This window comes from Pan troglodytes, chromosome 1 (genome assembly GCF_028858775.2).
Source record: "Pan troglodytes isolate AG18354 chromosome 1, NHGRI_mPanTro3-v2.0_pri, whole genome shotgun sequence".
In the NCBI taxonomy this organism is placed as follows: Eukaryota; Metazoa; Chordata; class Mammalia; order Primates; family Hominidae; genus Pan; species Pan troglodytes.
In genome coordinates this window covers 203,297,103-203,311,439 of record NC_072398.2, presented here as the reverse complement: position 1 = coordinate 203,311,439, position 14,337 = coordinate 203,297,103, and the positions used below count along the sequence as shown (strand labels likewise).

The window sequence follows — 14,337 nt, the reverse complement described above, 5'->3', positions numbered from 1 at the left end:
GTCCAGGCTAGAGTGCGATGGCATGATCTCAGCTCACCGCAACCTCTGCCTTCTGGGTTCAAGTGATTCGCCTGACTCAGCCTCCTGAGTAGCTGGGATTACAGGCATGCACCACCACGCCTGGCTAATTTTGTATTTTTAGTAGAGTCGGGGTTTCTCCATGTTGGTCAGGCTAGTCTTGAACTTCCAACCTAATGTGATCCGCTTGCCTCGGCCTCCCAAAGTGCTGGGATTACAGGTGTGAGTCACCATGCCCGGCCTGGATTTTCTTTTCTATTGCATTGTCAGGTTGCAAATTTTCCAAACTTTAATGCACTCCTCAAATTTTGTTTACAGTATTTCCCTTTTGAAACTGAATGCCTTTAACAGCACCCAAGTCACCTCAGAAAATGGGATTTTCTTTTCTATTGCATTGTCAGGCTGCAAATTTTCCAAACTTTAATGCACCCCTCAAATTTTTTTATAGTGTTTCCCTTTTGAAACTGAATGCCTTTAACAGCACCCAAGTCACCTGTTGAATGCTTTGCTGCTTAGAAATTTCTTCCACCAGATACCCTAAATCATCTCTCTCAAGTTCAAAGTTTCACAAATCTCTAAGACAGGGGCAAAATGCCGCCAGTCTCTTTAACATAACAAGAGTCACCTTTACTTCAGTTCTCAACAAGTTCCTCATCTCCTTTGAGAACACGTCAGCCTGGACCTTATTGTTCATATCACTATCAGCATTTTAGTCAAAGCCATTCAACAAGTCTCTAGGAAGTTCTAAATTTCCCACATTTTCCTGTCTTCTTCTGAGCCCTCCAAACTGTTCCAACCTCTGCCTGTTACCCAGTTCCAAAGTAGCTTCCACATTTTCGGGTATCTTTTCAGCAACGCCCCACTCCTGGTACCAATTTACTGTACTAGTCCATTTTCATGCTGCTGATAAAGACATACCCAAGACTGGGCAATTTACAAAAGAAAGAGGTTTAATGGACTTACAGTTCCGTATGACTGGGGAGGCCTCACAATCATGGCGGAAGGCAAGGAGAAGCAAGTCACATCTTATGTGGATGGTGGCAGGCAAAGAGAGAGCTTGTGTAGAGAAATTCCCATTTTAAAAACCATCAGATCTTGTGAGACCCATTCACTATCATGAGACCAGCATGGGAAAGACCTGCCCCCATGATTCAATCATCTCACACTAGGTCCCTCCCACAACATGTGGGAATTATGGGAGCTATAAGATAAGATTTGAATGGGGACACAGAGCCAAACCATATCACCTGGCTAATTAATTTTTTTTACTTTTTGTAGAGACAGGGTCTCGCTTTGTTTCCCAGGCTGATCTCAAACTCCTGGCCTCAAGCAATCCTCCCACCTTGGCCTCCCAAAGTGCTGGGATTACAAGTGTGAGCCACCATGCCTGGCCTTACATTTTTCACACACGATTGGTGCATAGGTACAGCAATTTGATTGGTTTATGCAGTGTTTCTTTTTGGAATGGGTGCATTTAAAATTTTTTACAGAGGGTGTAATAGTCATGGGTTTTCTGTTATCTGGTCTAGGCAAAGAAGGACAACAATGGGGAAGTTAATCTACAAAAAGGGTCATTCATTAGGAAGAGGGGTGGTTTTTATCCCTGACATCATGTAACTCTTTTAGTCATTGTACAGAATAAGACAAACAAGAAAGCGAGTTAATCTATAATCTGAGAAACGGAAGTAGTAACCATATGTGACTCAGATTAAAGGAGGAGACCACCCCTCATATTGTCTAATTTCTACCTCCAAAGAAAGAAGTAAAAACTCAAAGGCAGAAATGAAATCCACAGGCAGACAGCCCAGCGCCATGCCCTGGGCCTGGTTAAAGATTGACCCCTGACCTAACAGATTATGTTATCTATAGATTCCAGATATTGTATGGAAAAGCACTGTGAAAATCCCTGTCCTGTTCTGTTCCGATCTGATTACCAGTGCCTGCGACCCCCAGTCACGTACCCCCTGCTTGCTCAATTGATCACGACCCTCTCACATGGACCCCCTAAGAGTTGTAAGCCCTTAAAAGGGACAGGAATTGCTCACTTGGGGAGGTCGGTTTTTGGAGATGTGAGACTTGCCAAAGCTCCCAACCGAATAAAGCCCTTCCTTCTTTAACTCAGTGTCTGAGGGGTTTTGTCTGTGGCTTGTCCTGCTACAAGATCACAGTCACATCTCTCTCAAAGCTTAAGGTGTTTGTGGGGTTCCAACAAGGTTTACATTTTATTTTTTTCACACTTCTTTGATCAACAGAGCAGCCTTCCAAACAGAATGTTGTCCATTCACCTTGGAACTGCCATCCATAAACCAAGCTGTTTGCTGGCCAGTTGAGAGCCGTTATGGGACACTGTAGAAGCCAGCAGCTCCTCACGCAAACCAGTCCTAGCAGAAAAGAGGCTCCTCTCTTTTATCTCCTCCTGGCACTCCCCAGGTAGCATGCTTCTGTATAAGCCATTTCCATTTTGTTATGGAACTCTTCTGGACACTGCTGTCTCTATTTGAGTGTTTCTGTGACATCACCTGAGATGGCATGGGTATTTCAGGTGTCAAGATCATTTTATGTCCTTCAGTCACAGGGGTAGCTTCAGTTAATGTCCCATAACAAGTTAGTAAAAGTGCCCCTCAAGTGGAAATTGTCTAGTCCAAAATCTCAGTAATCTTTGCTTGCAGGTGCTCACAGCCTTTTCTCTTCTTCTTCTTCTTTTTTTTTTTTTTTTTTTTTGAGACAGAGTCTTGCTGTGTTGCTCAGGCTGGAGTGCAGTGGCACCATCTCTGCTCACTGCAACCTCTGCCTCACCTCTCGGGCTCAAGCAATTCTCCTGCCTTAGCCTCCTGAGTAGCTGGGATTACAGGCACCAACCACCACACCTGGATAATTTTTTAATTTTTAGTGGAGATGCAGTTTCCCCATGTTGGCCAGGCTGGTTTTGAACTCCTGACCTCAGATGATCCTCTTGCCTCCCAAATTGTCCTCCCAAATTGCTGGGATTACAGGTATGAGCCACCATGCCCAGCCACTCATAGGCTTTTGTCATAGCCCCAGCAAATGCTCCACAAAGAGCTATGGAATGGAGAATTTGTCCCTATCAGCACTCCAGCTTCTACTCTACAGTGTGGGCTTGGGTTTCCATTTAGCATGTCCAACTAAAATTGCCAGAAGGGCGGATTTACATGCCTTCTGTTTTACAGTTCTAGGTAGAGGGAACAACCCTGTCATATACAATGCCCCTTTCCATAAAACATTAGGTAAAGGAGACACAACCACTTTACATTAAGCCTTTACGTAAAGCCTGTTTAGACATTCCCACTTTCAGAATCCTGTTGACCAAGTACATTTTTATGTCCTGGGAACTTCTCTTCTCCACCCCCTCCCCAGACCATTTTATTCTCTCTTGGGCAATAAGTGTTTAGGTCCTTAGCCAGAGGCCAGGCCAGGAGACTCTGGCCTCTCTGTCAATCTTCCCTTGATTAACCAGTCTGACCATCACCCCAGGCAATTCCAGGTAGGGTTTCTTATTGTAAATCTTTACCTTCCTGCTTTTAAAATTCCACCAAACTGGAGGAAATAGAGCAAACTGGTTTGGGGCCTTTAATGTTGAAGACCATCAGAGACTCTCTTTGGTCCACCCAACCTTCAATAGTGTTGTATTAAGACATTTATTTTGGCCACACGCAGTGGCTCATGACTGTAATCCCAGCACTTTGGGAGGCCAAGGCTGGCGGATCACCTGAAGTCAGGAGTTCAAGACTAGCCTGGCCAACATGCCAAAACCCCATCTCTACTAAAAATACAAAAATTAGCCAGGCGTGGTGGTGGGTCCCTATAATCCCAGTTACTCGGGAAGCTGAGGCAGGAGAATTGCTTGAACCCAGGAGGCAGAGGTTACAGTGAGCTGAGATCATGCCACTGCACTCCAGCCTGGGTGACAGAGCGAGACTCTGTCTCAAAAAAAAAAAAAAAAAAAAAAAAAGAAGACATTTGTTTTCACTGCATTAATTTCCTTTTTTAAAACCTCATTAATTTTTATTTTACTCATCCTATTTCTTAATAACCATCTAAGGATTTCCATCCTGCTCGGACGAGTCTCATGACTCTCCCCTTTCTTTTTCCTCTTAGTTTCACCCTTATCAGTGTTCTCTTCTTTCCCTCCCTCCCTCTCTCTCCTTTCTTCCTTCCTTCTTCCTTCCTTCCTTCCTTCCTTCCTCCCCTCCCCTCCCTCCCTCCCTTCCTTCCTTTGCTTCCTTGCTTGCTGGGGGACCGGTTTATTTACAACAGCATTTTAGGAAAAGGGCAAACATGGCTCTCTCCTTCAACAAATCCCTTCTTTGGTGCCCAAGGAGACAGGGCTGAGGTAGCCCCTGCCTTGCCCTTGGCTCTGTGGAGCCCTGCACCCTCTGGAGGACAAGGTAGCTCCCCATCGCTGTTAATTCCAAAGCTGTTATTTGCAAGGGATAGAACAACCTTCTTTCAACACCCAGCATGTGGGTCAATTTTGGGGGAGGCTGGAGAGGACCATGGCCAGTTGGTGCCTCGACCTCCACATATCCAGGACCCACCAATGGGATCTCCTCCCGAGGGGCTCTGAAATCCTGAAAAGAAAAGCAAACTCACTGAGTGAGGGTCTTATGCTTCCCTTCATAAGAGCCATGACACCGCGGCAGCCCTGGTGCTGAGGAGGGGCTGGGACTCACCCTCCCTGCCTGCCACCTGTCCTTTCTACTTTGGCAAACAACAACAAAACCCTGGAAGCTTCAAGAAAATGAAGTAAACTTTAGGGAACAGAAAAAACAAAACAGCAGGCTGTGCCCAAAGCCCTCTCTCTGCCGTCCCCCTCTCCAAGTCCTCCTGATGAGCTGCAGCTGGTGGTGCCCGCGTGGCCACAGCACAGGTTTTCCTCACAGAGCCACTGGCCCAGCTGAAGGTGACTCTCCTAAGCTCCCTTCACCAGCCACTCTGGCTTCCACGCTGGGAAGGTAGGATGGGGTGCAGTCAGGGGAGGCACCCAGTTATTTAGAGAGAAAGAAGAGATTGGCACACAGGCAGCATCACCGAGGAGGCCCCACGCACATGCTCAATTCTGGCCAGTGCATGGACAGACCCCCTGCTGAGGGGACACAACAGCACAGCCCATGTAGCCCAAGGCACCTCCAGAGGTGGCAGATGAGCAAGGATGAGGACCCCAGGGTGGAAACTCCTGGATTTGGAGCTGGGCAAGTTTCTGTCCCCATGGACTGGGCAGCTTTAAGAACCAGGGGAGCTGAGGGCAGGAGGCCCAGGGAGGCTCAGCCAGCTGTCAGGAGCAGCCCAGACCCCACCCCTAGAATGACAGAGGAGGAGGAAGGGGAGGGTCATCATCTGTAAATGCCACCAAGACAGTGTTGGGTGGCACCTGATGTTCCCCAGCACACACGAGCCACTGGTGCCTCTTCAGGCTGTGTCCGTTCACATGGTGGGACCTCCTGCCCATTGGTGGTAGGGGCAGGGTGCGTGGAGAGGTCTTCTCCAGGAGCTGCCTGGAAAACAGGGCAGCCCTGACCCCCACTGGCTGACAGTGAGCAGCGTGTCTCCTATCATGGAGTCTGAAGGTCCCCGCAGTGTTGGGCAAAAGTTTACATGGCACCCACTGGCCAGACCCCATCGACTCCACAGAGAGCAAAAGAGAGCCTGCTGACCTCCCAGCTGTTGGCCCCAGAGTCACAGAAGTCACCCCTACTCAACACCAGGACACAGATCCACCGCCCAACCTAAGAAAACAGGAACAACTCCAAGGCCACCTAGGCCAGGCAGGTGAGAGGAGCTGGGCGGCAGTGGCTGCCAGCTGCAGCTCTGCAGGATCAACAAAAAGGCAAGATGCAGGGGGGAGGGGAGGAGGCCAGGAGCCTTGTGGCACATCACAGAGCAGAGGCAGTGCCCACGGCAGGGTGCAGCTAATTCCTCAGGGCAGCCAACGCCCTTGACAGCTGTTCCTCCTGGCTTCACACGGAGCTCTCGCCCGGCAGAGGCACCCTTGGGCAACTGGCTGAGCTGGTCTAGGACCTCCAGGCCATTCTCCTTGGCGCTCTGCACAATGGGTCTGTCCACCTGCTCCTGAGGCATGGTCAGTGTGGTGGCCGAGCTCATGGAATCCTCCATCACTAACGTGTGCATGGCCAGGTTTTGCACTTGCTACTCAAACCTGTCCATCGCTGCAGAGGCCTTCTGCAGGTCCGTGGTGTTCAGGCCTTGTCTGGGGCTTTGGTTACCTACACCATGTTCTTGGTTACCACCTTCATGGTCACAGCTGTCTGCATCTCTGGGGCCATTGTGTCCAGGCGGATGCCATGTAGAGCCAGTTCACGCTGCTGTTCTCCTTGCAGATGGTGTTCTTGGCGTACACACGGGTGCACTCTACATTTTTCTGCTGAAGGGACTTCTTCACTTTGGCCTGGTTGGCGTAGGAGTGCTTTTCTGCCTTCTTGTGTGGTTTCTCCAGCTGCTTCACCATAAATTTCAACTGGAACAGGGTATCGTCCATGGCCAGTCTGACAGAAGCACCCCTTGGAAAGGCAGAAGGGACATGAACTCCGGGAGGCATCAGGTGCCAGTGGCTCTTGCCTTATTTCTTAATAACCATTTAAAAATGTTTGCCTTCGTGGGAGAAATCCTTTGATTCTCCCCTCTCCCATTACCTATTCTCTTGTTAGTTGCCTTAATGTTTTCATTACCATCCGTAAGACCCAGGAGGGGAAGCTGAGGTAGCAAATTTGATAAGGCTTCTCTGACTATAGCTCAGTTTTGCAGTAGTAAGGTTACATGAGGTGCCCATGCAAAAGAGGCTGCCTGAACCACAGCATTTATCATGACCCGGGTAATAGGCATTGTCATGCAGGACTCCTGTTGACTCCAATAGGGATGGCACTGTGTCCTAGAGGCCGGAACCAGTGAATGAGACTTAGGGTTTACTGAGGGGAACTTACACACAGGGATGGTCCAGTGGTGGTGGGCTGGACAGGAGCATGCATTTATGAAACAGGGCATGCGTTTTATGAAACGCATGCAGTTGATGATACAGCATTTTCACTTAGCACCTTCCACCTAGCAACCTCTACCCAGCAACCTCCAGTTAATCCACAAAAAGGGACTCCATCCCCTGTATGGCCTGTGTTCCAAGGAATGAGCCAGGGGCTCAGATGTCCTTCATAGATAAGGAGTGAAACTCTGGGTTGGCCACGCCCGGATTCCTTAGCTCAGGACTCTGAATACACATTCTTCTTAGACCCTAGGATCATTCTCAGGGTATGCTTCAGTTAAGTTATGGCTGTCAGGTGCATCTGCCATATACAGGCATCCTCAGCGGGTGAATGCCTGGTCATTGTAAAGCCAGCTCCACATGGCTTGCATATGAAACCGATCAACTGCTTCATCTGGGGTGTTCCATTTGACATTTATAGGGAGTGTAGGGGCCAAGGGAAAAACTTCTCCTTTGCCCTCTCAAGGATCACTGTACATTCAACCCACAAAATGCAGATTAATAGAGAAATGTCATACAAATTTATTAATGTGTACATGAGGGAAAAATCACAGAGTGCTTACCCAACATCCCAATGAGGCCCAAATACTTCTATAGCTTTATTTCAGAGGGGATGGGGGAGATAGGGAATATAGGTAATTCTGTTGAGGGGCAATAAATGATTACTAGGGAGAATGAATGGGTGGGGGCGGAGGAATAGAGATTAATTTATAAACGGGCTGGGCATAGTGGCTCACACTTGTAATTTTGACACTTTGGGAAGTCAAAGCAGGAGGACTGCTTGAGGCTAGGAGTTCAAGACCAGCCTGGGCAACACAGTGAGACCCTATCTGTACAAAAACTTTTAAAATTTGCTGGGCTTGGTGGTGCATACCCGTAGTCAGGAGGCTCCCCTTAAATCCGGGAGTTTGAGGTTACAGTGAGCTATGAATGCACCACTGCACTCCAGCCTGCGCAACAGAGAGACACCCTGTCTCAAAAACAACAACAACAACAACCACGACAACAACAAACTTGTAAATGGTTCTCTTGGAAAGTAAATGAGCCTGAAAGAGATATTATCTTGTGAATGGGTCTGTTTAAGAATGTGCTTACATTCTCGGTCTTCTTTTCTGTAATAGATAATGAAATAACAGGGAGCGGAAGGAAAAACAATTGTTCTTGGAGAGTCCATCCAGTCTTTATATAGATAGTGGGGGAAGTCTCTTCTAGTGGCTGTGGATCTTGAAAGGCCTTTAATTAAAAATTAAAAATACTCATTATACCAAAGGGAGCCATATTTTTGGGTGAAGTTCTTTGAGCTCCTTCAGGAGAGTCTCCCTTCTCAGGGTAAACAAATTTTACAGTGGCTTTTATCCAATCTACTGGGCTGGCTGTTCCCTCAGGAATAACCTCCTGTTTGTGTGTGGGTCATGTATAGCCACCTGCAATTGTTCTGTAGTGTGCTGTGGATCCTGCGTCAACCTCAACATGCTCTTCCATTCTGCAGCACTTGAAATCTAGTTACTCTTGCAATCCATCTTAGTAATGATTCCTCAGGAAGCTGAAGATAGTAATCTACAAAATGGAACAATTCCTTCACATCGTACCCTCTAGTCTATAGTGACTTGGTTTTGCCCTTCCCCTACATTGACTGTCCTCTTGGTAACCCAGTTCTCAGTTATTTTCTGTTTCCCTGCGTAAGTTTTCCCTTGGGGATCAGTTTGGAGGCTAGTGGCTGAAGCTCAGACTCACTGAAATCTGAACTCGGTTTAGCACCAAGGTCTGACACAGCACTCTCTTTCAATTTCATTTTAACTATTATAGTTAACAGTAAACAAGAATGTTTTTCTTTTTGCTTATTAGTTTGCATTTCCTTATGCAGCCAGTGAATCAACTCTCCAGGAGTTGGTTCTGTCTCTAAATTCCATTCATAACTTTTATCTTCAGTAACTGAGCACAGCACAGCTGCGGCTCTAAACCATGGGTGACCACATGGCTACTCAGGGATCAAAAGTTCCTCACCCAGCACTCTTTCATCCTTTCTCTTCCCAAACCACAACTTTCCATCAGCCCAGGCCATTCTAGCAAATCTCACTTCCGTGACACCAACTCTGCCAGGGTGGGGGGAAACAACACTCAGTGTGGCTGTTCTATTATCTCACTTAACAACAACAATCAACACAGAAGATTTTGTGACCAAATTTGTATGTGAGGATTTCCCCACACACCAAGCAGCAGTCACCAGTTGAGTGTCCTCTGATTCAATTCAGACACTACCTACTCGGAGATAGTGTTATCAGAAAGGGGTCCCGATCCAGACCCTGAGAGGGTTCTTGTTGGATCTTATGCAAGAAAGAATTTGGGGCAAGTCCACAGAGTAAAGTGAAAGCAAGTTTGTTAAGAAGAAACAAAAGAATGGCTACTCCCTGAGGGCCACTGGGTGGCTATTTTTATGGTTATTTCTTGATGATATGCTAAACAAGGGGTGAGGTATTCATTTGTTTTCTGGGAAAGGGGTGGGGATTTCCCAGAACTGAGGGTTCCTCTTCCTTTTAGACCATAGAGGGTAACTTCCAGATGCTGACAAGGCATTTGTAAACTGTTATGGCACTGGTGGGAGTGTCTTTTAGCATGCTAATGCCTTATAATTAACATATAATGAACAGTAAGGACAACCAGAGGTCACTTTCGTTGCCATCTTGGTTTTGGCAGGTTTTGGCCAGCTTCTTTACTGCATCCTGTTTTACCAGTGGGATCAGTGGGGTCTTTGTGACCCGTATCTTGTATTGACCTCCTCTCTCATCCTGTGACTAAGAATGCCAAACCTCGTGGGAAAGCAGCCCAGCAGGTCCCACCCTTATTTCATCTAGCCCCTGTTCAAGATGGAATTGCTCTTGTTGGAACACCTCTGACATATTTCCCCCCTCCTTTTACGAGGGGACTCTTAAGCCTAAGGGTTGTAGAGGGTTGTAGATCTATCCTCTGTAACGTCTTCAGGCTGAATAGGGGAGATAATATTTTTGCCTAATTATTAGGGTCTTTTGTATTCAGGGTAGAGAAGAGCTCAGTCAGTTATGGTGAAGGCCATTCATAACTCTTCCAGATATCACCTTCTGTTCTGACAAAAGGTGCTATGTGAAAGATAATAAATGTTCAATTTAAGAAAATGTTGAGTAGCCTTATTTTGCATTTCTACAAAATAGTACAACAGCAATATATTCCACAGTGGTAAAGGAAATAAGTAAAATTATCCCAGTAGACTGAATAAGAAGGCTTTTCATGAACTTGACTATTGTTGGAACCAAGTTGTTAGGGGATCACTAGCTGATTCCAATACATGACCAGAATTAGAATACTGATCTATATTTTTACATTACCTATTTCCCTCTTTTCTTTTGAGCAGCAGCCAGAGATCACTGGTTGATTTACAGGAATAAGTAGAGTCAGTCTAAATTTCAAAAAAAACCCTCAAAAACAAAGATGGGATTAGAATCTAATAACAGATGTACAAAAGTTTTTGAAACATAATTTTTTTCTCTCCAGTCCCCATTTTCATTGAAGACAAGTCAAGGTAGGACTGATTTGTTTGCAAAATAAGCTTTAGTCTTATTATACTTGTCCTGATTATTTATATAAAGTGCAGTAAGATTAATTATTTGCCATGTAGGCTCCTTTTAAAATTGGCTTTGATGGAACTTTATTCCATAAGTAATCTTAGATTAGACTTTTTAAAGCCTTGAGCCCAGCCAAGAATTTATCTGTCTATTCCTGAAAATACCTGTATGAGTTGGGTGAATTCCTTTCCAGTTCTCAAGATAATTTGGGGTTCCTGGGCTTGTCAGAAAGTGACATTCTTTACTTACTACAGATCAGGAACGCTGTACAGGGATTGCATAGACAGGGTATAAGGCTAGTTTTCTCAAGGGGCATTTTTTTTTTTTGACTCTGTAAGTCGGCTTTGATTCTTTAAAGCTGTCTGTATCTGAAAGCACACCATCCCAGTCAAAGCCTTGGTAAAATAATCAGTGTCTCCAACTGTGTCCTGTTATAAAACAAAACAGATTCTTATTGCACTTATGCAAATAACTTAATTATAGTGCCATAAGTTAAGAATACTCACAAATAGTTTCCAAATTCTGGTAAAATCAAGTAGTGAGAAAGAAATATGCTGAAAATTTTGCTCATAGGGGTATACTTTATTCAATTGTTAAAAACTGTAGATAGCTCAAAAGAAAAGTTTTCTTGACTCTGAAAAACCAAACAGAAAGGATGAGCAACATTTTAAGTAAAACATCAGAAAAAGATTATTTTGGTCTTCTATTAGTTTAGTCTATGCAATTGATTCCTGTTTTGCTTGATATTTAGAATTACATTAGTTTTCCAAGAAAGTCTTATAAGTTCCTTCTCTCTATTTTAATGGCACACTTTCCAAAGTTATCAGAGAGCTGCATTTAAGAGTACTTGTCAGTCCTATAGCTGATTATAAACCACCCTTTAAAGAGGATCAAAACAAGACAACAATTGTCTGTGGATGACAAAGTCTTAGGGCAGCCACAGTTAAAGACACAATTAACTAGGAATTTGGGTTACTTCTTTGGCATACAACAATTTTATATAACAATTATAATTATTACTGATAGTATAGAATATGTCTTATCAGAATTAAAGGGGTTTCCCATAATTTTGGAACACATACCAATAATATATTTCTACAAATACAGCCCAAAGAAAGCCAAGCACCATTTCACATTTGACAATGCTTCCTGTATAATTTTAGTGTACCAAATAAGGCAAATATGTCATTTTTGAGCTTTAGGGGGACCTAATATCTAAAGGATTAATCTGATCATAAAAATATATAATTTTTAATTTGATTTTGGAGTTTGTCAAATATCAAAAGTTTAAAATACTGATAAAATAGAATTTCAGGTCACCATAGGCCATTCATTTAGCCAATATGATAACTCAAAGATTTTAAAAAATTGAAAACTTTTACTCATTGATAAAGACTTAGCTTTCCAAATAATCTATTTTCTCTCCTTTTTCTTGTAGTTTGTTTAAAAGGCAAACAAAAATCTTTCACTTTTTCAATATTCCATAAAGATCCTGTTCAAGAGAGAAAGCCAAATTTCACCTTTGCATTAGTATACAATTAATATCAAACCCAATTTTAAACAAGACCTTATACACAAATCTACCCAATCTTGATCAGTTTGACCATAAGGTAAGATTCTCATAAACCTGTTATAATATTTTATAATTTTCTGTTAAAAAGCAGATCAACAGTGTAAGAAAACCCTGTTGTGCTTTTATTTCAATGTTTGATTTATAGAAAAGCTGAATAATTAAATAATATCCCTTTAATTTTGACCAATAGTTTCACACACAGAATTTTTACAAGATTAATCTTCCACAAACCTTCCATAACTTGGCCAAAACTTCAGCTTTATCCTGCCTAACATAAAGCCATCCTTTAATCCTCTAAACCAGAACAAAAAACTCCACATTCCCATGCCTTCCTATAATTTTTTACCAGAAACATATTCTACTTTCCTTACACACCTTGCATGTAAAACCGTTTCTTCAGTAGTCTTGATTACATGTGTTAGAATGTTATCTCTTAGCAACTTTTATTTTTGGTGAAAAACCTGGTAAGTAAGCAATTTTAATTATGTAGCAGGTGTGGAACCTAGGATACCAGACAGAAGTGAAGATAAGGTCCAACTCTTCCCAGCATAGCTAGGGAGCATGGCTAACTCCATATGTCCCCAAGTCTTCCCTAAAATCTAATGGCTCCAAAGCAGGTAAGTTGAACAATTTTCAAAGTCAAAGAAGCAATTTATGACCTTAAAGCATTTAGCAGTACTTGCTTTGGCAGCACAATACTAAAATTGGAAAGATACAGAGAAGATTACCAGGCCCCTGTGCAAGGATGACACACAAATTCATGAAGTATTTTATATTAAAAAATAAAGCATTTAGTAAACCTAATATCTTACTTGCCTTTTTTAGACCAAATGTCTTCATCTTGAAGATATTTTAATTTACCAATAATCTTTAAAACTGTCTTTTTTCCAAAATTACTAAACTCATGTGAACTAAAAGGCATTAAAATTGTTATTTTTCTGACAGAATATTTATTTATGCATTTATTATTTTTAAGCCGATTAATCAGAGCTCTTTAATATATTTTGGTAGTGAAACATCGCACACAACACATAAATACAGCTGAACAGTCAGAAGATCCAGTAGTTATAAGAGTTTTTCATTTGCCAGTTTTTAAGTGTCTTAATTGTTTTACTGGCTTTAGAGTGGAGCCCTTTGAGAATAGGGCCAGGAAAGCATGCAGTTTTTAGGGCTTAAGAAGCAGGCACAGTTGGAAGGCAAAATAGACCCCCAAAATTAAGAGTCTCTTTTTTTTTTTTTTTTGAGATGAAGTTTCCCTTTTGTCCCCCAGGCTAGAGTGCAATGGCACAATCTTGGCTCACTGCAACCTCGGCCTCCCGGGTTCAAGCGATTCTCCTGCCTCAGCCTCCCAAGTAGCTGGGATTACAGGTGCCTGCCACCATGCCCAGCTAATTTTTGTATTTTTAGTAGAGACGGGCTTTCACCATGTTGGCCAGGATGGTCTCCAACTCCTGACCTCAGGTGATCCGCCTGCCTCAGCCTCCCAAAGTGCTGGGATTACAGGTGTGAGCCACTGCGCCCCAGCTGTTTTTTTTTTTTTTTTTTGAGAGAGTCTCGCTCTGTCACCAGGCTGGAGTGCAGTGGCGCAATCTCGGCTCACTGCAACCTCTGCCTCCCACGTTCAAGTGATTCTTCTGCCTCAGCCTCCCAAGTAGCTGGGACTACAGGCGCGCACCAGCATGCCCAGCTAATTTTTGTATTTTTAGTAGAGACGGGGTTTCACCATGTTGGCCAGGATGGTCTCCATCTCTTGACCTCATGATGTGCCCACCTCGGCCTCCTAAAGTGCTGGGATTACAGGTGTGAGCCACCACACCCAGCAAGAGTCTCATTTTTATACTGAAAGCAAGTTTGTTAGAGAAGTAAAGAAACAAAAGAATGGCTACTCCATAGGCAGAGCAGCCCTGAAGGCTGCTGCTTGGCTATTTTTATGGTTATTTCTTGATCATATGCTAAACAAGGGGTGGATTATTCATTAGTTTTCCAGGAAGGGGGTGGGGATTTCCTGGAACTGAGAGTTCCTTTTACTTTTATTTTATTATTTTTTTGAGAGGGAGTCTTGCTCTGTCGCTCAGTTTGGAGTGCAATGGCACAGTCTAGGCTCACTGCAACCTCCGCCTCCCGGGTTCAAGTGATTCTCC

At 43.9% G+C, this 14,337-nt stretch overlaps 2 pseudogenes; one reads left to right on the top strand and one right to left on the bottom strand.

Annotated features, from left to right (window-relative positions):
• Positions 1 to 5,945: 5,945 nt before the first annotated feature.
• Positions 5,946 to 6,532, bottom strand: LOC469246 (charged multivesicular body protein 1a-like; annotated as a pseudogene).
• A 6,344-nt stretch (positions 6,533 to 12,876) lies between these two features.
• On the top strand, positions 12,877 to 12,976 carry LOC112207025 (U6 spliceosomal RNA; annotated as a pseudogene).
• Positions 12,977 to 14,337: the final 1,361 nt, after the last annotated feature.